General features: G+C 41.4%; 1 protein-coding gene and 1 pseudogene across 1 annotated transcript in view; both read right to left on the reverse strand.

The window, feature by feature from the left end:
• The window catches only part of LOC143903344 (uncharacterized), a 216,104-nt gene that overhangs the window by 171,019 nt on the left and 23,857 nt on the right, over positions 1–21,228 (reverse strand). The window lies entirely within an intron of this gene.
• LOC143903304 (uncharacterized) lies at positions 17,642–19,045 on the reverse strand (annotated as a pseudogene).

A 21,228-nucleotide genomic window follows, 5' to 3' on the forward strand; every position in this document is an offset into this window, starting at 1 on the left:
CTATTGCTTCAGTTAATCGTCCATCTTATCCAGAGTTCGTTTTCTCCTCTATCTCACCTCGATCTGTTTCTAAGCTTATTACTGCTGAATCTATTCACTCTTATGCCTCTGGTTCCGATGGCATTCCGCTTTATGTTCTGCGTATCTTATGGCCCGTTATCTCGACATGCATCACTTCTTTGTTTAATCGATCGCTCGATGCATCTCTGTTTCCGTCTGAGTGGAAGAAAGCATATATTCGCCCGCTCTCTAAAATTTGTACACCGCTATCCCCGTCGGATACAAGACCAATAGCGAATTTGCCGGAACTGTCTAAACTATTAGAGAGGATAGTTGCTTCACAGATTGTTGACTATTTAAATAAACATGAAATCTTAAATCCAAGACAGTCTGCATATCGCCCGGGGTATAACACGCAGTCAGCACTTCTACGTATTTGTAATGATATAAAACAGGGGATTGATGAAGGGCTTATCACTATTATGATACTTTTTGATTTTAGCAAAGCATTCGACACCGTTCCCCATTTACTATTGCTTATCAAACTTAAAGAGATCGGTTTCTCAGATGCCGTTCTAAACTGGATTTGCTCTTATCTAACTGGCCGTTCTCAGGCGGTCATAGACGACGCTGGCAATCTTTCCGACTGGATATTTACTTCTTCTGGTGTCCCTCAGGGTTCGGTGCTTGGTCCTCTGCTGTTTTCTTTGTATATTAACGATTTATATAAAATTTTACGTTATGTGTTTCATATGATTTTCGCTGATGATATTCAGATTTATCGTTTGTGTTCACCTGCTAATATTCTTCAGGCTCTAGAATTAATCACTAAGGATGCTAATGCTATTTTTGATTATGCTAATATGTACGGACTTAAGCTAAATCCTGCTAAATCTAAGGTCATCATATTCGGCAGTCAAGCATATGTGAATGACATTGATCTTGGCAGTATACCACCTATCGTTGTAAACAATACGCCTTTACCATTTGTGAGTGAGGTACGGAATTTGGGTGTCATCTTCATGTCCAACTTTTCCTGGACGAAGCATATCTCGTCGGTTTCGCAGAAGGTCCATCATGCGCTACACAATTTGAAATATAACAAAAACTCTCTTTCCACCAACCCAGGATTAAGCTCGTTACAACCTTGATTTTGCCGCATATTGATTACTGTTGCCTCGTATACCATGGTTTGACCAAGGAACTAAATACCAAGTTACAGAGACTTGTCAATTGTTGTATTCGGTTTACCTATGACCTTAAGTGTGATGAATATATCACCCCATATAGACGTAGGTTGAAGTGGCTTTCTGTTGAAAACAGACGATACTACTTTCTTGGATGCCAAATTTATCGTATCCTGCATATGAGCTCACCATCTTACCTGCGTGAACTTTTTACCTCCCCTGATCCTACTCTAAGGAAGTCTGACCGGCTCGCTTCATCATCTACTCCTTTCCACATTCCTGCTCATAGAACCGTCACCTACAGAAATTCTTTTCAGCTTTCTTCCATTTACTTCTGGCATTCTCTTCCTAACTCAGTTACATCAGCTTCGTCTCTCACATCATTTAAGAGCTTACTTCGCATGTTTTTGCTTTCAACTGAATCGGAGTGACGTGTGTTCTGTATGTGTCTTTGTTCCTTCCTTCTTTGGTTTTTGCGTACTTTCTATTTTTGTATTTCTTTGGTATTTTTTTTCTTCTAGTATTTTTGTTTACGTTGCGTTATTTTGTTAGATTTAAGTTGCGCTAGTTCTTAGTTGCGTTAGTAGTAAGTTAGTTTTAGTATAATGTACATATTTTTATTTTAAGTTGCGCGCTTACTTAAGTTGCGCTGTTATGTTTGATTATGTCTCACTTATCATGCTTTGTAAACTCACATGTGCTAGAGAGAGCATGTATAATTTTGTTATTTGTATTATTCTGTATTTGCCCTTTAGCCTATGCTTGGGCATAAATAAATCATATCATATCATATCTCTATCTCTCTCTCTCTCTCTCTCTCTCTCTCTCTCTCTCTCTCTCTCTCTCTCGGTGAGTATAAGGTGCACGTCTGTTTGTCGTTCTCACCTAGATACAGCATATCTCTGCTGCTGGCTGCCTTCGGGCAATTTTTGTTGCAGGCATTGATGAGCTTTGCTTCATTTCGTGAGCTATCATTCAATTTTTTGCCAGCTTGACACCTAGATGCTTATATTTTATGTGACAAGTTCTATGGTTTTTCTAACCTATTTCATGGATTGCTGAGTTTATCGTGCTTGTCGGACGTCGTGGATCTGATGCGCATGCGCTGGCTGTCGCGCCGTTTCCGTTCGTCTGCTTTTGGTTGGCGTGCGTGTGATACCCACTTCTGTCTGCTCATTGGCTGGATCTTATGTACCAATCTTAGCCGTGCAGATGCAGTCGTGCCAATCTACTCTTTTCCGTTGATGTGCTTTCGGTTGGCGGGCGTGTGATACCCACTTCTGTCTGCCCATTGGCTGGATTTTATGTGCCAACCTCAGCCGTGCCGACGCAGTCGTGCCAATCTGCTTATTTCCGTGTTCAATTTACACCTGAAACTGCTGAGTGATATTTGCTGTACTTTGCAAGAGACATTCGACTATTATACAGTGATATTTGCTGTACTTTGCAAGGGACATTTGACTATTATACAGTGAGTGAATTTGCTGCGATTACTCATGCAGCGTGCGTGTGCTAGGTGCAGCAAGTCGGTTGTTGGTCAATTGGTCTCGTGTGGTGAGTGCGGTAAGGCATTTCATCCGGGTTGCGTTAAGGCGTATATTGTAACTAAAGCCGCGGGCGCTTGTTGTAAATCTCGACTTGCTATGCCTATCACGCCGAGGGAGGGACAAGGTGCACATGCCTTTAATTTTCCGACTTCTTCATCGCCTGCAGTCGATAATGTCTCGCTCCCTGGTACTCAGAGCAATGCGCAAGCGAATACTAACGAGCTTTTACGTAGATTGATCGAACAGTTAAAAAAGTCTGATTCAAGGCTTTCTGCCTTTATTGAAAGTCAGCAGAGGACTAACGATGAAATAACGGGTAAACTTGATCAACTGAATGCAATTTCAGAGATGGTTGCTAGCAATTCTCTGCGCATTGCTAGCCTAGAACAGGAGAATACTGTTCTCAGAAATGAATTGCTGAACCTACAAACTGCTCGGTCAGTCCAACAAACTAATGAGGCGAACGAACTTATCGTGTCGGGTCTGCCGGAGGTGCCTTCTGTCCCTCCGTCTGAGCTTGCTCAAAACGTGCTCGTTGCTCTTGATGCTTCCGTAGCTCTGCCACATGTTCTTAATGTTAGAACCGTTCGCAAGCCTCTCCCTGAATCTGCTCGGGATCAACCGAAGACTGCTGCCGCTAACAGCTCTCTTATTATCACTGTTACCTCTAGCGCTGTTCGTGAAGTCATTATCTCGAAAAAACGTGCTAAGGGTGTTCTTAGGCAGAGGGAGGTTTGCGGTAACGATTCTGATCGTGTAATCAATGTAAATGAACTACTCTCCAAAGAGATTTACGAATTGTTGCAACAAACAAAGCGGGTTGCTAAAGAGCGGTCATGTAAATATGTATGGGTCAGGGATGGTCGGATTTGCGTGCGACACTCGGACGGTATGCCTGTTGTCCATATTAATTCTTATGCTGATCTTAGTAAGCTTAACTGACCATGCCTGCCTCGTCCTCAGAATAGCTTTAATCGGGATACATCTAAATTCTGCGTTGCCCAGTTCAATGCAAACTCTCTTCGTGGTCACATTGAGCTTGTCAGACTTCACTTCAGTTCCAATCTATGTCATGTCATTTCGGTATCCGAAACATGGCTTCACGAGGGTATTTTGGATGAGCTTGTTGCCTTGAATGACTATTTTTTGATTCGACATGATCGAGTTGGGCGAATGGGTGGAGGTATTGCTTGTTACATACATAAATCACTTAAGGTTAAGCTCATTGCGACCTCTAAGGGAGTTGATATCAACGATCCGGAATATATTATAATTGAGATTTGTTTGCCTAGTGATGAAACGGTGTTGTTCGCGTCGGTCTACAGGAGACCTAAGGGAGCTCTGTTTCATGACTTTACTCATTCCCTTACAAAAGTCTCTCATTTATATAAAAATATTGTCATAGGCGGCGATTTAAACTGCAATCTCTTGACGAACAGCTTTGAAGCAACCTACTTGCGGGAACTAATGTCAAGCCTTTCTATGCATATCATACATTCTGATGCAACGTATCACACAGCTACTGCTGACTCTTGGCTAGATGTTCTTGCAGTAGACGACAATGAAAAAATCCTGGCGTTTACTAAATCCGAGTGTCCGTTTATAGCCTGTCACGATCTATTAGAATTGTCGCTTTCACTTAGCACGAACTTAACTTTTGAGCGTACAATATCAAGACGCAGTTACCGGACCATTGATGGTGATGAGTTCCGAGATCATCTTCAATCCTGCATGGATAGTGCTGAGGTACAAACATGCATGCAGACTATAGCTAATCGTAGTTTTGTTGGCCTCGATGACCCGACTAGAGTCTCTGGAGTTGATAAGCTTTGTTCAATGCTATCCGAAGCCTTACTTGGAACACTTGATGTATTTGCTCCCGAGCGTACATTTACTATCAGGAAGCCTCCCTTACGGTGGCTCACAGAAGAACTTAAGGCTCGGATCCGCATTAGAAATCGGCTATATAAGCAAGCAAAACGTTCCAAGAGCTTGCTTGGCTACGCCACCTACAGGCTTTTTCGTAATCAGCTTAACACAGATATTAAACGGGCCAAAAGTGAGTATCAACTAAACTCTATCAAAAACATCAACAATCCAGCAAAACTTTGGAAGGAACTCGCTCGACTGGGTCTTGTAAAATCAGCCTCAGTTTCACCTCTACAGTATTTTACACCTGATCAACTCAATTTTTTTTATGTGTCGATTTCAAATGCTCAGTCGCCTTGCTTGTATGCCGATTTCACTTCTGCCATTGCTCTAGTTACTCGCCCATCTCTACGTCCTGAATTTGTTTTCTCCACCATATCGCCATGTACGATTCTTAGGCTCATTTCTACTGAACCACTCCATTCATATGCGTCGGGCTCGGATGGTATACCGCTTTTCATTTTGCGCATTGCATGGCCCATGATTTCGTCGTGTCTCACTGTTTTATTCAATCATTCGCTTGGATCTTTTTCCTTTCCGTCTCAGTGGAAGCGTGCGCTCATTCGCCCACTTTCGAAAATTCGTATACCTCTGTCCCCGTCTGATACGAAACCAATAGCCAATCTACCTGAACTGTCAAAATTACTTGAAAGAATTGTGGCTTCGCAAATTACAGATTACCTTATAGAACATGATCTCATCAATCCCAGACAGTCTGCATATCGACCTGGTTACAACACTCAGTCAGCATTATTACGGGTATGTGATGACATTAAGGAGGGAATCGAAAATGGGCTTATTACAATCATGATCCTTTTCGATTTTAGCAAGGCGTTTGATACTGTCTCCCATCTTCGCTTACTCATTAAGCTTAAGGAGATCGGTTTTTCTGATGCCGTTCTGACCTGGATATTTTCTTATTTAACTGGCCGTTTTCAAGCTGTGGTTGACGATGCTGGTAACTTCTCAGAGTGGCTATCTACGTCATCAGGTGTTCCTCAAGGCTCTGTTCTGGGCCCGCTTTTGTTCTCTCTCTTCATCAACGAAATTGGAAGTGTCTAGCTGTATGCACTTTATATGTTGTTTGCTGATGACATTCAAATTTATCTTAAGTGCTCACCCGCCAATATTTGTCAAGGATTAGAACTAATCTCTGGAGATGCGAATGCTATTTTTAACTATGCTCAAACTAACGGACTCAAACTAAATCCTGCCAAATCAAAAGTGCTTATCTTTGGAAGTCAAGCTCACATTAGAAATATCGATCTCAGTCTGTTACCGCCTATTACAGTAAACCAAGTACCTCTTCCTTTTGTGAGTGAAATCAGGAATTTAGGCGTTAATTTTACATCGACTATGTCTTAAAAAAAGCACGTGTTGCATGTTTCGCAAAAGGTCCATTATGCGCTGCACAAACTAAAATTTAATAGAAACTCCCTTTCAACTGAATTGAAAGCCAAATTAGTTACTACCCTGATAATCCCTCACATCGACTACTGTTGTCTCGTCTATCATGGCCTGAGCAATGAGCTGAATGCCAAACTGCAGAGATTGGTAAACTGCTGCATTCGTTTTATTTTCGATCTTAAATGGGACGATCATATCACGCCGTATAGACGTAGACTGGGTTGGCTCTCAGTTGAGAATAGACGGTTGTTTTTTCTTGGGTGTCTATCGTATCGTATCCTTTTCTTAAATTCTCCATCTTACCTAAATGAGCTTTTCGTGCCTTCTGATCCAGCGCTGAGACGATCCGAGCGCCTAGCAACGTCATCACAAGTATTTCACGTCCCGTCTTGCAGAACTACGACGTACATGCACTCCTTTCGCCTGTCCTCAATACGGTTTTGGCATACTCTTCCTGATAACATTACTTCAGCATCGTCTCTTGCATCCTTCAAGAGCCTTCTCCGTTCGTTTTTATTTACATCAGAATTTGTCTGATACTTTTATCCTTCTGTATGAATCGCTCGGTGCAATGTTCGCATTATCTAGTCAAATGCTTCTAGTTTGTTGCGTTACACAAATTATCATTTGTTATGTATTGTGTACGTTTATTTAGTTTTAAGTTATACATAATTATGCTTATGCTTTTGTCTATGCGGTTCTATTTAGTTTTAAGATGTACATAGTTAGTTTTTGCTCTTACTCTGGTGTTTCTATTTAGTTAGCTACATTTAAGATATATAGTGGAATTGCGACATAATTGCCACCTTGTTTTTGTATTATCTACAGACTGTAACTTCTAATATTATGTCGAATTCTAAGTTTTGCTATTCTGTAATTTTGCCCTATAACTGTGTTTGGGCATATTAAACAAATCAATCAATCAATCTCTCTCTCTCTCTCTCTCTCTCTCTCTCTCCCTCCCTCTCTCCCCCCGTGTGAGTATTGGCGGTGGTCTGATTTTCTTGCTCCTGTTTCAAGTTAACATTTCTGCTGCCGTTAATTGCCTTCGGGCTATTTTTTTGCAGATTCTTGCAAGTCTTTCGTTGCTTGACGCGAGTGAGCCTCATTTTCTATGAGATTGTCTCCCAGTTCCTAGCATTTTTGGGTCAAATCTTTTTGGTCATCCTAACCTCACTTCTGGTATCGTCGTGGAATCTTGGTCTTGCCCGAGCCGGGGCGTCTGCCCGTTGCGCATATGCCTGCTTCCTGGTCTGCTCTTTCTACACCTCACTGCTTTTGGGTTGCCTGTCTGCTTTTTATTCGGTGCGTCTGTGCGGTGTGTGCCTGCCCTGGCTAGCGTGGACTGCCTTGCCCGCGCCTGATTGGTTGCTTTGTGATATCGACTGTGAACTCGCAGTATAGCGTGTTGTGTGTCTCCGCCGCGATCCTTGTTGGCGTGGACTGCCTTGCCCTCGCCTGATTGGTCGCTTCTTATTGCCAACTGTGAGATATTATCGTGTTGTGTGCCATGCAGCGCGAACAAACATGCAGCAGATGCTCGAAGTCAATTGCTGGGCAGTTCGTCTCTTGCAGTGAATGCACCAGGGAATTTCACCCTGGTTGCGTCAAGGCGTATCTTAACACGAAATCAGCCAGTGCGTGCTGCTTGGCTCGATTACCGACCATGCCGCCGCTGCCCATCGACTCTCATGCGCCTCGTGTCGGCGATTTCAAGAATGCTGTTTCGTCGCCGCTTGCGGATGGAGTTCCTCTCCCTGGCGCCCAATCTCTTACCACCGATGCGATGCTTCGATCTATTTTAGCCAGGATGGATGAATTGGACAAGAGGTTTGCTGACAGGCTTGACGCCGCGTTCGAGAAGTCGGACAAGAAAATCTCCGCATTTATAACTCGTCAGGAGGCGGTAAATGCTGATTTTGCGGATAAGTTTAACCAGTCGTTTTATTTTAGACCCAACTGGCCAATTGAAACAAGATTGCACAACGTTTCGACCGAATTCCGGTCCTTATCAAGTGCTTTAATTTAGGTTACACCGATCCGCATAACAATATTGTTTTAATTGGCCAGTTGGGTCGAAAATAAAACGACTTATTTTGAATTATTCGCTGGCGACGGAAATTGTTTTGTTTATTTAAGCTTAACCAGCTTCCTGACGTCATCAAACTCGTCGCGGGTCACGGTGATACGATCGCTGCGTTGGAGGCTCGGAGCTCTGTGCTCCTTGGCTCTCAGGGTGTTGACGCCGCCCTGACTGCTGCGTCGCGTGTCCCCCGAACGTCCGACATTATCGTCTCGAGTATTCCTCACTCTCTAGCTTTAACGGCCGATGAATTAGTAACCGGTGTTTTTCATTCGCTCGGGGTGCCTCGCTTGATCTCGGATGTTTTGGAGACGCGTGACGTGGCTGGGCGTGGAGTGTCTGTGTCGCTGGGTGATGCGTCGGGATCGTGTCTGGCCCTTGAGCAGAACCGTCCTGTTAATCGGACGCGATCCTTAATTGTAGCGCTTAAGTCGCGCGAGATCCGCGACCACATCATCCGGGCCGCCCGTGGTAAGCGCCGGCTTGCGGTAGGCGATGTGTTCTCGGGGGGCTTTCCCGGTAGCATTTACATAAATGAACTGCTTTCAGCACAAACGTACAACTTGTTGCGTCGGGCGCGAGCCAGGGCTAAGCAATTCTCTTATAAGCATGTCTGGACCAGAGATGGTCGCATCTTCGTCCGTAAGGCTCAAGGTCAACCTCCTATTTCTATTGATTCTGAGGCCGATCTTGCGGAGCTTCAGTGATCTGTTGCGGCAGATGTGGATCCTCTTGTTTCGCGTGGTCGCCTCAGCATTGCTTGCTTTAATGCCTGCTCCCTTCCTGCCCACTTGGAGTCAATCCAGGCCTTCATTGCACTGAACTTCTTTCATATTATCTCGATTACTGAAACCTGGCTTCACTCTCACATCTCCGATGATCTAGTTCGCATTCCTGGATATTATTTGTTGCGTGCTGATAGGGATGGCAGGGAGGGAGGGGGTGTCGCTTGCTACATCCACGACTCGCTGCGAGCGCGTGTTCTCGTGTCGTCTTCTCTTGTCTTCTCGAATGAACCTGAATTTCTTGTTCAGGACATTCGGGGCGACGATTGTAAGCCTCTCTTGTTCACGTCAATGTACCGTAGACCTAAGGGAAAAACTTCTGTAAATATGTTGATGCTCTCACTACATTCATGCATAACTATAAAAATATTATCATTTCAGGTGATCTTAACTGTAATCTTCTCGCTTCATCTTACGATTCTGATCACCTTAAAGACATGGTCTCACAGTTGTCGCTCAGCATTGTCGATTCGCAATTGACTTTTTACACTCGCTCTTCTGACTCGCGGTTGGACGTTTTTATAGTCAATAGCCTTGATAAAGTCCTATTGTTTCGTAAATCGGATGCGCTTTTCATTAACGGTCACGACCTGATTGAGCTGAAGTACACGTTTGTGGTTCCATCTGCTTCGAATCGTACTTTAGTTCGACGCAGCTACAGGGATTTCGATAGGGCGGGATTCGTCGAGACTCTCGCCTCTACGTTGTCCTTATCTTTCGCCGAGGACTTCAGCCATAAGAGTCTTAATGGGCCTGACTTGGATGACATCTTAAATACCTTGACTGACGACTTCACGTCCTGTCTTAATCAGTATGCGCCCATCCGCACTTTTCGTGTTACTCGCCCAGCTGCGCCTTGGTTTACTGACCAACTTGCTCGCAGAATTCAACATCGCAACCGTCTCTATAATACTGCCCGAAGATCGCGAGACATTCTCGATTTTCATATCTATAGGCAATATAGAAATGATCTCACAGACGACTTGAGAAGGGCCAGGGAGCGCTATCACATGGAGAGATTGACTGCTATTTCTGATCCATCCAGGTTATGGCGTGAGCTTGCCAGTCTTGGGCTCATTGAGTCTCCTCTATTTTCTCCGCTCAATTTGTTTTCTCGTGATATTTTAAATGCCCATTACGCCTCCATCTACAACTGCTTTCCTTCTTGTACATTTTCTCAATTTTCTGACATTATTTCTTCCATAGTACCTGACGCACCACTTTTCAGTTTTTCTCAGGTCACCTTTGAGGACTTTAGCTCCATTGTCTCCGCTTCTTCTGTTTCCCTTGCTTCGGGTTATGATCAATTACCTCTATACGCCATAGCCTTAGCCCTGCCCCGGATTGGCAATCTCCTTACGACATTTTTTAATTGTTGTCTGAATTTCAGTCACTTCCCGTCTTTGTGGAAGCGAGCCATACTTCGACCGCTTTCCAAAGTTAAATCTCCCGCTTCTCCTTCGGACACGAGGCCTATTGCTAATCTGTGCGAATTCTCTAAGTTGTTCGAAAAAATTCTACACCGCCAGATTTCGGACTTTATAGCTACTTATAATATTCTCGATGATCATCAATCCGGTTACCGGAAAGGCTATTCCACCCAGTCCGCTTTGCTGCGGTTGCTCCATGACATTAAGTATGGCGTCGACGTGGGTGAGGTGTTGATTCTCGTCCTCTTCGACTTCAGCAAAGCCTTTGACACGGTCAGTCATTTTCTACTGTTGACCAAACTCAGACAACTAGGGTTTTCTGATTCGGAACTCAAATTAATTTTTTCGTATCTAACTGGTTGATGTCAGGCTGTCGTTGACTTGGAGGGCGTGTTCTCTGACTGGCTGTCTGTCACTTCAGGTGTTCCACAAGGATCTGTCCTGGGTCCTCTCCTTTTCTCCTTATTTATTAACGACATTGGTGCCTTCCTGAGATATACTGAGCGCATTATATTTGCCGATGATACGCAGATCTATCGCAGAAGTCCCCTTAGTCAACTGAGCGTTGCTTTACACTTTGTCGCGCTTGACGTGGGTGTCATATCACAATTTGCTGCAATCAACGGATTGACTCTCAATCTTAAGAAATCAAAAGTCTTGATTTTTGGCAGCAGGAGTTACGTTAAACACTTAAATTTAAATGATTTACCTCTCGTTTCAGTTGGCGGTACCTCCATCCCATTTGTTACGGAGACTCGAAACCTCGGGGTCATCATGCGCTCCGACCTTTCTTGGGAGGGTCACGTTTCACACATTTCAAGAAGAGTACACTTTACACTGCACAAACTGAAATTTCACAAGAATTCATTATCAATTAATCTACGTGTTAAACTTGTGACCACCTTGATTTTGCCTTTGTTGGACTACTGCTCTCTTGTATACGACGTGACCGAGGAGTTAAATACCAGGTTTCAGAGACTCTTAAATTGTGCTATTCGTTTCATTTTCAATTTAAGGCGTGACGAACGCATCACACCTTACCGGCATCGATTGGGGTGGTTATGGGTCAAATACCGCCGTCTTTACTTTCTTGGTATCGAAATGTTTAAGGTGTCCCATGACTTATCTCCTAGTTACCTCTCTGAAATCTTCGTTGATCATGACCACTCAGTCAGGCGATCGTCACGACTGGCGCTACCGCACTCTTTTCATGTTCCAAATCACAGAACTGAAACCTATCGCAGGTCTTTTCATCTCGCGGGCATCTACTTTTGGAACTCGCTTCCTTATGATGTTGTTTCAGTAACGTTTGTCGCCGTTTTTAAGGGTAAGCTATACGACTATCTTTTCTCGCTTGAGCGTAATTCTATCTAGGAGCCTTATTAGTCTCTGCCTTATGCATGATCTGATTGAGAGTGTCAACCTATCGCTTATGCGTCAATTAGTTTAAGTAACTATTAGTGTTTATTAATTGTTCTTGCGTTTCTTGCGAGTTGAATCTGAGACTTTCTCCATTGCTCTGTGCATCTTTTGCGTACTATTGGCGGTGTGCTTCAACCCTTTTCTTCACTCTACCGATTCCTCCGCTTAGGTTGCAGTTCCACTGCTAGTTACTGCTTAATGCACATCTGTCGCTTTTATTATATACTATTTTATACTGTTCTTCTCATGTAGATGTATTATTTCTGTTCTTATTTACAACTTTTTGTTTTTTTTTCCGATTGTTCTACCTTTGTAATGCATTACTTGCCTAAAGTCATTGACTATGGCATAAAATAAACCAATCAATCTCTCTCTCTCTCTCTCTCTCTCTCTCTCTCTCTCTCTCTCTCTCTCTCTCTCTCTCTCTTTCTCTCTCTTTCACATCTCGTACTTACATGTCGCATATCTTCGTTTTCTTTCCCGCATAGTCTACATTTTCTCCATTCCTCATTCATCCAATACATATTCCCTTTTGTCTCATTTCCACACCTTGAGAGGTTATATAAGTCACAGCACACATCATACTTCATACTATTATATAAAACCCAACTGTTAATCTGTCGTCTGTCTATCCGCGAACTACTTATTCGTTAATGGACCGAATTTTAAAGAATTGTTTATGGAGTAGGAGTAGAATTTCCCGGGGAGTGCCATAATGTGTATAGTTTTTTGTTAAAGATCTTCTGGAAACCGGTTTTTCTAATTCTTCTAATTTTTCGGGAAATAATTGACCGAATCTCAAAGAATTGTATATGAAACAGGGATAGCATTTTCCGGGGAGTGATATAAAGTGTATAATTTTTCGTTACCGATCTTTTTGGAAACCGGTTACGAAAATTTTCCAATATTTCGAAAATTACTTGACCGAATCTTAAAGAATTGTATATAAAGTAAAAGTAAAAAGAACTGAAGAATGTAATAAAATTAAAAAAATTGCTAATAGTAAAGAAGTTTCCGATTTCTGTTAAAAAAAAAAAATGTTCGTGATTGCTGCAATTTCCGCAAACTTTGAGGTACATAGCTAAATTTTTTTATGGGTAATTTTTTGTTACCAATTATTTACAAACTGGTTTAAAAATCATTCAAATTTCAAAAAATAATAAATATTAATTGAACGATTTTTTTTAAACCAATGTTATTTCATTTATTTTTGGAGGATAAATTTAATTTTTTATCAATAAATAATTTTTTATTAATAGACCGATTTTTTTAAAACCGGTGCCAAAATTTTTCTAATTTTTTGTTAATGCCAAAAAATAAATGTTTGTTCCGCCAATAATGTTTTACAAAAAATAATATATTCCATCGATAGCAATTGGCAAAAATATACATATATTTCACGACGTTTCAACCCAGGATTCGGGTCCTTATCAAGTGATCTGACAAAACAAAAACAACAAGCGCGAGGTCAAATAACAAAGTCAATAAAATTAAAAATTAATAATTTAAGAGTTGAAAGTTAAAATTTTCCAAAAGTATAAAAGAAGTTCCTTTTAAGTCAATGCGAAAAATTCTTAAGGCACAAAAATTTATACCTGACGCGCTCCGCCTAACCGAGTAAGTAAGGAAACGATGAAAGTAGTGGTATTTCACCGGCGATGTTGTCATCTCCCACTTATGCTACACCTCTCATGTCTCCTTACAGTGCCAGACTAGAGTCAAGCTCAATGGATCATTTTTGTTAATGATTTTGATGAAACTGGTACCAAAAGATTACTAATTTTATGGGGATGGCTACTATAGGGATAAAAATGTAGGGTTTCATGGGGTTCTATTGGTGCTCTTAATTAATGGGTGAGTTTGGAGAGAGAAGAATAAATTTTGAGCCCGGGCGAAGCGCGGGCAAAAAATTTAGTAATTAATTAATCGGTAGTAATTAATTGCATTAACCGTTATAATTGTTCTTGATAGAGTGCGCGAGTAATATCGTAAAAGTGTTGATTACGTGATACAATTAATAAAAAAGAGGAGAACTTCTACTTCATTACTGTAATGTAATTAAGTAGAAGTTTTCCTTTTACTGTGATGTGATTGTGCGTAATGTGTTTTTTCTTCGAGTAATTCTCAGTCATCGAACGATTAATCGGTAGTAATTAACAGTGATAAACCGGTGGATTTGTTTATTAATCTTATCGTTCAAGTGCGTGAGTAAATCCGTGAACGTGTCGATACGTGATACAATTTGTCAAAGAAAAAACTTCTCGCTTATTACTCGGTATGTCTCTCGCACATGGGAACGTCTCGTTGATATCAACAGTCATGAAGCAAATATTCATCAGCAGTATGAAGACATCAAATCTCTGCAAGGTAAGAATGAATGATACTACGTTTACGCGAGCGTTACTTTTGTAGTAACTTACGATAATTCACTCGTTTACGCGGAGTAAATTATTACAAAATCCCGTTTACGCGAAGGAATTATCGTAAGTTAAGGCCTTCACACACGAATCGATGGAAGACGTAAGACGTAAATTGTAAGGAAATCCACCAATCAGAGTCAACTATTCCCCTCTTTAAGAGGGAAGAAGAGGGGAATAGTCGACTCTAATTAGTGGATTTCCTTACGATTTACGTCTTACGTCTTCCGTCGATTCGTGTGTCCAGCCCTTTAATACAGGAGTAACGCTCGCGTAAATGTACGCTCGCGTAGTATGAGTGAGTAATTGTGTGTGTGTGTGTGTGTGTGTACGCGTACATCCATCGCTTGTAGCAAGAACCGAGCACTGATCGCAGCGAGCACCCCACATAATCACCCGCGTCGGACGGTGAGTCGCGCCGCCCCTGCCTACCTTCCGTACTCGTTCCGTGATTCGCTGACTATTTCTTGTAATAACTCAAAAACTAAGCTTCGGACAAAGTTTTGGTAAAGGAAAATTTGTCTCAAAATTAAGTCAGGAATACGACATTTTAAGGACAAACGATAGTTTCGGATCACCCTGTATATTAATAAAATTCGGTAATGTATACAATACTGTAAAAAACACGCCGATTGGCTATTTATGACTAGTTGGTTTTAAGGCTCCTGGGTACTCGTCGTGGCCATGTTGGAATGTGAGAAAGAAATGAGAAATGACACGTTGAAAATTTTTCCGTCGTATTTCCAAATAAAAAGCTATTTGCTTAAAATAACACTACAGATCACTTCAGCACACTTCGAAAATACTTCGAGTTGAAGTTAAATCTACCTTTTTCTCTTGACAGTTAATAAACAGCCGTAAAACAAATATGATACGATGCAGGTTTGTGCGCAGGCTCCATGACTAGATTCTGTATCACATTCATTTTACGGCTGTTTATTAACTGTCAAGGGAAAAGAGTAGATTTAATTTCAACTCGAAGTATTTTCGAAGTGTGCTGAAGTGATCTATAATGTTATTTTAAGCAAATATCTTTTTATTTAGAAATACGACACAAGAATTCTCAACGTGTCAATTCTCAACATTTCTCGTTTATTCTCCATTGGAGAGAGTTCTTATTTCTACCGCGACGGTACGTCGCCACTGTCAACGCGGAGTTCTCGGCCCAGGGACCACGAGCCTTAAGGTCCGATATCACAGTCTCCGATTAACGTGATCCTCTGATTAAACTCACTCTTCGTCTCTTTTTAGGGCGACAGTTAGAAAGAGATGCAGAGTGAGTTTAATCGGAGGATCACGTTAATCGGAGACTGTGATATTGGCCGTAAGACACGCCGATTACGGTTATTCGCGAGAAGTGGTTCGTCCTGACCATCTTAACAGCAGTATTGCTCGCAGGCCAATAATTAAAGAAGAAGAAGAAGATTGTGAAGGCCTGGAACTGAATAATATACTGGATTTGTGATAGTTACTACACTGAAAAAACTTTTCAACGCCACCTACCAAAGAGCGCCGTAACGGCTATTACACGTATTTCAGTAAGAGCAACCAAAAAAACTTGAGCGCGCGTTGTCGAAAACACTATGGTAGGAGTTACCACAATGAGCTTGGCAGGCGCTACCACATTCTTTTGATAGAAAACGCCATCTGGCATCTGAGGGATGTGCTATATTTACTGCAGACGACAGTGATTTTACTTCTTCTACTAAAAGCTGTGGCTACCTCTGTCACTGCATTGAGGTCGCTGCTGTTAGACTCACTATGGCAGGAGTTGCCATAATTTCAAGCAGGAGCGCCTATAATTGTGGTATATCACGCCAAAAAACGTTGGCAGCACCTACTTGTGATTTTTGACAGGCCTTGATATATAGTCGGTAGGTGGAGTTGAACAGTTTTTTCAGTGTATAAGTACTAAATTTAAAAAATACCAAAAATGCAAAATCAAAGCAAATATAATTAATTTTATTTTGCGTTTTTAAATATAATGTACTTCGGTAAGATTTGATTAACAATTATTATTTTTTATATTACTATTATTACTTTTAATTATTACGTTTTTAATATTACTAGATTAATTTTATTTTGCGTTAAAAATAATACAATTTTAAGTTTTATTTAAGAAGTTATACTTATGGTGAAACTGAGTAACACTGACATGCGGGAATCGTGGATAGATATATATTTTTTTTCTTAATAATTTTATTTTTTTCTAATTCTAGAAGAAGACAATAATTCACGTTTTCCATAATAATGATAATTTTTATTTATAATAAAAAAATTAAAAACGTTTTTTTCACGCATACAAATAATTCTGACATGTTAAAAAAAAAATATTTTTGCAGAAAAAAATTTTTTAAAATGCGTGAGTGTATTCTGTATATTAATATTATCTCGTTTTACTTATATACTTATCGAAGATCTCAACATTTATCAAAATAAATACGATTTGATGTATTTTGTATTTAAAAAAATATGTAAAAGATTTATTTAAAAAAATATTATAAGAGAAATATTATAGCTCCAAATAAATATAAATATATAGTTTTATACAACTTTTGTTATTAAATTTCACGTTCATTTTAGGGCTTTAATAATATATTTACAAATATAGTATAGAATATATATTTTAAAAATATTTTTTAAAATATTTGTGAATAATCTCTGTAATTGTTCTAAGAATGTGCATAGAACATTTGAATGTAAACGATTCCGCTTTAAATGTTCTATAAATATTCTCGAATAATCTACAAATGTTTGTAAATATTCCAAAATATCCTATAATTGTTTTATAAATGTATACAGAATATGCGATACCCCATTTTCAATGTTTCTAGTAGTAGTAGTATTGATTTATTATGTGTCCCCGTAGGGTTTACAAGGCGTTTTTTACGAGGAACGTACCCAAACCTCTTATACAAAATTTGCAATTCCCTTTCGTTCAATTCCTGGCCATGTGCGACCTCACACTTAATCTTTTTCCCTTCCCCTAACCCTCTCCTTTTCTTTCACGTCTTCGTTCGTCTCCTTCTACCTCTTCCTGTCTCCGTTCTTCCTTCCCGTCTACTTCCTGCCCTGGGTCTGCTGCTCATCATCCGCGCTCCTGCGAAGTTTCTCCTCCAAACTCTCTCGTGATCTCTTCCTTCTCCGACCTCCTCTCACCCCTACTCTCCTCCACTCTCTCTCCTAATCTCCCTTCTCACTCAGCTCTCTCTCTCTTATCCTCCCCTCCACCGATCTGTCCTCCACTATCTTTACTCTTAACCTATTTCCCGCTTTTCTTCCTGCCTCTAGATCCCTCCACTTCTCCTCCTCATTCCCCAGTCTAACCAGCAACGTTATCCAATTCCACTCAGACCTCCTCCCAATTTCCCCTCATCCTCCTTCCATTTCATCTCCCTTCCATCTCCCTCACTCTTCTCTAACCCCTGAGTGTGTTATCTGTCCAGCTCTTCCACCTCACTTTTCCTTCTCCTTCTTTCCTCCTCTAGCTCTATCATCCATTCCTCCCCTCCCCCTTCTTCATCCAATACCTATCCCACCGATTCCTGCCAGCTACCGTTTCTTGATTTCCAACTCCTACATTCTTCCCATATATGCTCCCATGATTCCTCCCCATACTCACACACTCTACATTTCTTCTTCTCCTCCCCTTCCCAATATCTGTTCTCTTTCACCTCATTCCCTAATCTAAACCTCGCTACTCTTCTCCATCTACTCTCTCCCCATCCCTTCTTCAAATATCCCGGAATACCCCTTCCTTTTATCCACTTCTTCCATTTATTATACTTTGACTTCTCAATCTTCTCCCATCTCTCTCTCCTCTGCCTTTCCTTATCTCCCCCAACCAGCTTACCAAACCAATCATCCCCGTCTTCTCTCAACCTTTCCAATTCTTCTAACTTCACTCCTCTTTCTTCGAAAAACTTCCCTCTCTTTCTTTCCCAACTCGAGCCTGCTTTCCCTTCCCTCTCCCTTCCTTTCATCTCTTCCCAACACCGCCTCGCCAATTTGCTTCCTCTACCCTTTTCTAACTTTTTCTCAAATCTCCATGCTCTCATCCCCGCTCTCCCTCTTATCTTCTCCCTTTGCAACTCTTCCCTAACAAGGTACCACGGTGTTCTCCCGTCCACTCCTAAGACCCATCTAATATACCTTTCTTTCATCCTTTCCATCTCTTCTCTTTCTTTCCATCCCCATATTTCTGCTCCATATCCCATCACCGTCCACACCAGCCTATCAAACAACCACAATCTTTTTCCCCAGTCTTTCCCAAATCGTATCTTCCCTATCCCCCATACCTTTCCCATCACCGCCGCCGCTTTTCTAATCCTTTCCTTTACCTGCGCTTCCTGTCCTCCGTTCTTTTGGAACACATATCCCAGGTATCTAAATTCCTTTACCTCTCCTAATTCCTTCCCTTCCCATCTCCATCTTTTTTTACTTTCCCTCCCTCCTCCCTTCCTAAACCTCATTATTTTCGTTTTCTCCACATTCAACTCCAGTCTCTTCTTCCGTAAGTACTCCTCTAATCTTTCAAACATACTCCTCATTTGCTCCTCGTCCTCTGCGATTAGTGCTACATCGTCAGCATATGCCAGCGTATATACCCTCTTACCTCCTAACATTAATCCTCCCCATTTTACCCTGCCCATTTCCTTCTCCATATCCGCTAGTAACACGTTAAACAATAACGGGCTTAGCGGGCACCCCTGTCTCACTCCCCTCCCCGTCCAGAATACCTCTCTTATATCGTTTCCTACCCTTACTCTATTTCTCGTCTCCCTCAGCAACTCCTCCGTCCTTCTCACCAGCCCTTCCCTTATTCCCCTTTCCCTCATTGCTTTTACTAGCACCCCTCTGTCTACCGAGTAAAATGCCGCTTTCAGATCTACGAAACAAGCTATTAACTTTCCCCCTTTCTTCTCCAGCCTCCTATTCACCAAGTAGTTTAAAACATAGATATTATCCACCGTTCCCATTCCCCTTCTGAAGCCCGTCTGATTATGTGGTATAATTCCCTTCTCCTCAGACTCCTCTCTCAACCTTTCCGCAATAATGGCCGTGTACACCTTGTATAGCGACGACATTATTGTCACCCCTCTGTACTCCTCCACCTTTTTTCCTTCCCCTTTCTTTACGATTGGGACGATTAATCCCTCTCTCCAATTCTCCGGCCAACCTCCCCCCTTCCATACTCTGTTTATATATCTCCATGCCCAAGTCTCCAACTCCTTCCCCCCATATTTCCACACCTCACCTGGTATCCCATCCCTTCCCATTGCTTTTCCATCCTTTAGTTTCCTTATTGTCCCCCTCATTTCTTCTATGCTTATCTCCTTTTCCTCCTCTCCTTCCTTTTCTTCCGTCCTCCCGTCTTCTCCCATCCTCACCTTCCCCTCTACTCCACCTAACAGCTGCATAAAGTACTCTTTCCATTCTTCCTCCTCAATCCTTTCCTGGATTCCTCTCCTCTTTCTTCTCTCCCTATTTACTATTTCCCATACCTCCGACTCTCTCCTTGCTTCCATCGCCCTTCTCTCCCATCTCAGATTCTCCTCCTCCTTCTTCCTCTTACACAGCTCCTTAAACTCCTTCCTCTTTTCTCTGTATGTGTTGCCCTCTTCCCTGCCTTTCCTCCATTCCCTCAGTTTTCTTCTCGCTTCCCTCTTTGTTTCTCTGCATTCTTCGTCCCACCACCCCACCTTCTTATTCCTGCTTCCCTTCACCTCCTTTTCTACCCCTATTATTGCCTCTACTATTCTCGTTTCCATATCGTCCCATTCCTTATTTATCTCTTCCTCTTTCTCTTCTACTTCCCCTATTTTTTCTTCGAACATCTTTACTCCTTCCTCATTCCACACTCCCATGTTTCTTTTCTTCCACTTTCCCCCTCTATCCTCCTCCATGCTCCCCCATACCGCCATTTCCAAGGGATGATGGTCTGAGTCCACTCTATCCCCCACCGTCATGCTCTCGATTTTCTTCCTTTTCTCTCCATCCCCTATCACATAGTCTATCACTGTCTCCCCTCTTCCTCCCGTAAATGTAAATTCCCCCTCCTCATCCCCTCTCACATTCCCATTGAATATCTCCCACCATTTTCAATGTTTCTAAAATAATCTATTAATGTTCTATAAATATATTTTGCATATATAACAAAATTATGGATTATGCGGAAATATTTATAAAACATTTGTAGATTATTCGAGAATATTTACAGAAATTTTTAAGGACATTCAAAGCGTGACATTACATGGTCTTTACACATTAATAGATCATTCATAGAAAATTCATGAATATTCTAAACAATATTTATAGAACATTCATGGAATATTTCATGCTGTATGGGATGGGTTGATTCACGTGATGTGTTATTGTACGTTCAATCTATATAAAAGTGACTATATTGAGTATGTTTCCATAAAGGGTTAAAATCAGAGTCTGGTCAGACAGAGTCAAATTGAGGTGAGCGCTCTTATGGTAGAAACACCAAACTCGAATCTGAACCCTACCCAACAAAATTTTAAGATAAGGTCCAAATGAGGTTTGGTGGAAACATCGACATATAGTATAGACTACGCGATCCTTACATGAAAGCCTTCAAAAAATGTCCAATAGAGTTGACCTCTACCTCGTTCCCTCTTTGTCTATATACTATTGGATAGAAAGAGACAACTTGACCTCTACCAGTCGATATCTCTTATTTTCCACCAATGTGAGTCACCGTTCATATTTTTCTATATCTGAGCGCAGTCCATATTATATGTCGATGGGTGGAAACGATAAGAGTCGAGTTAAGGTTACTGTAGTGTTGCCAACGGGATAACCTTTGCGCTGATTTTCGTTGCCGATCTTGAAATAAAAAATAATTTCTGCATGTTACTTGGTACTGTAAAATTAACATTATCGTTCTCAGATTTATGATATTTTATGATGTTCTTAGTCGCATAATCTTAATCGAGAATCCTTCACTAGCGCACAGTACAATTGCGCACGTTGCAATTGTACACAGTGCTATTGG

The sequence above is a fragment of the Temnothorax americanus genome, unplaced genomic scaffold, assembly GCF_048541705.1.
Source record: "Temnothorax americanus isolate GAGA-0224 unplaced genomic scaffold, ASM4854170v1 Scaffold104, whole genome shotgun sequence".
NCBI lineage: Eukaryota > Metazoa > Arthropoda > Insecta > Hymenoptera > Formicidae > Temnothorax > Temnothorax americanus.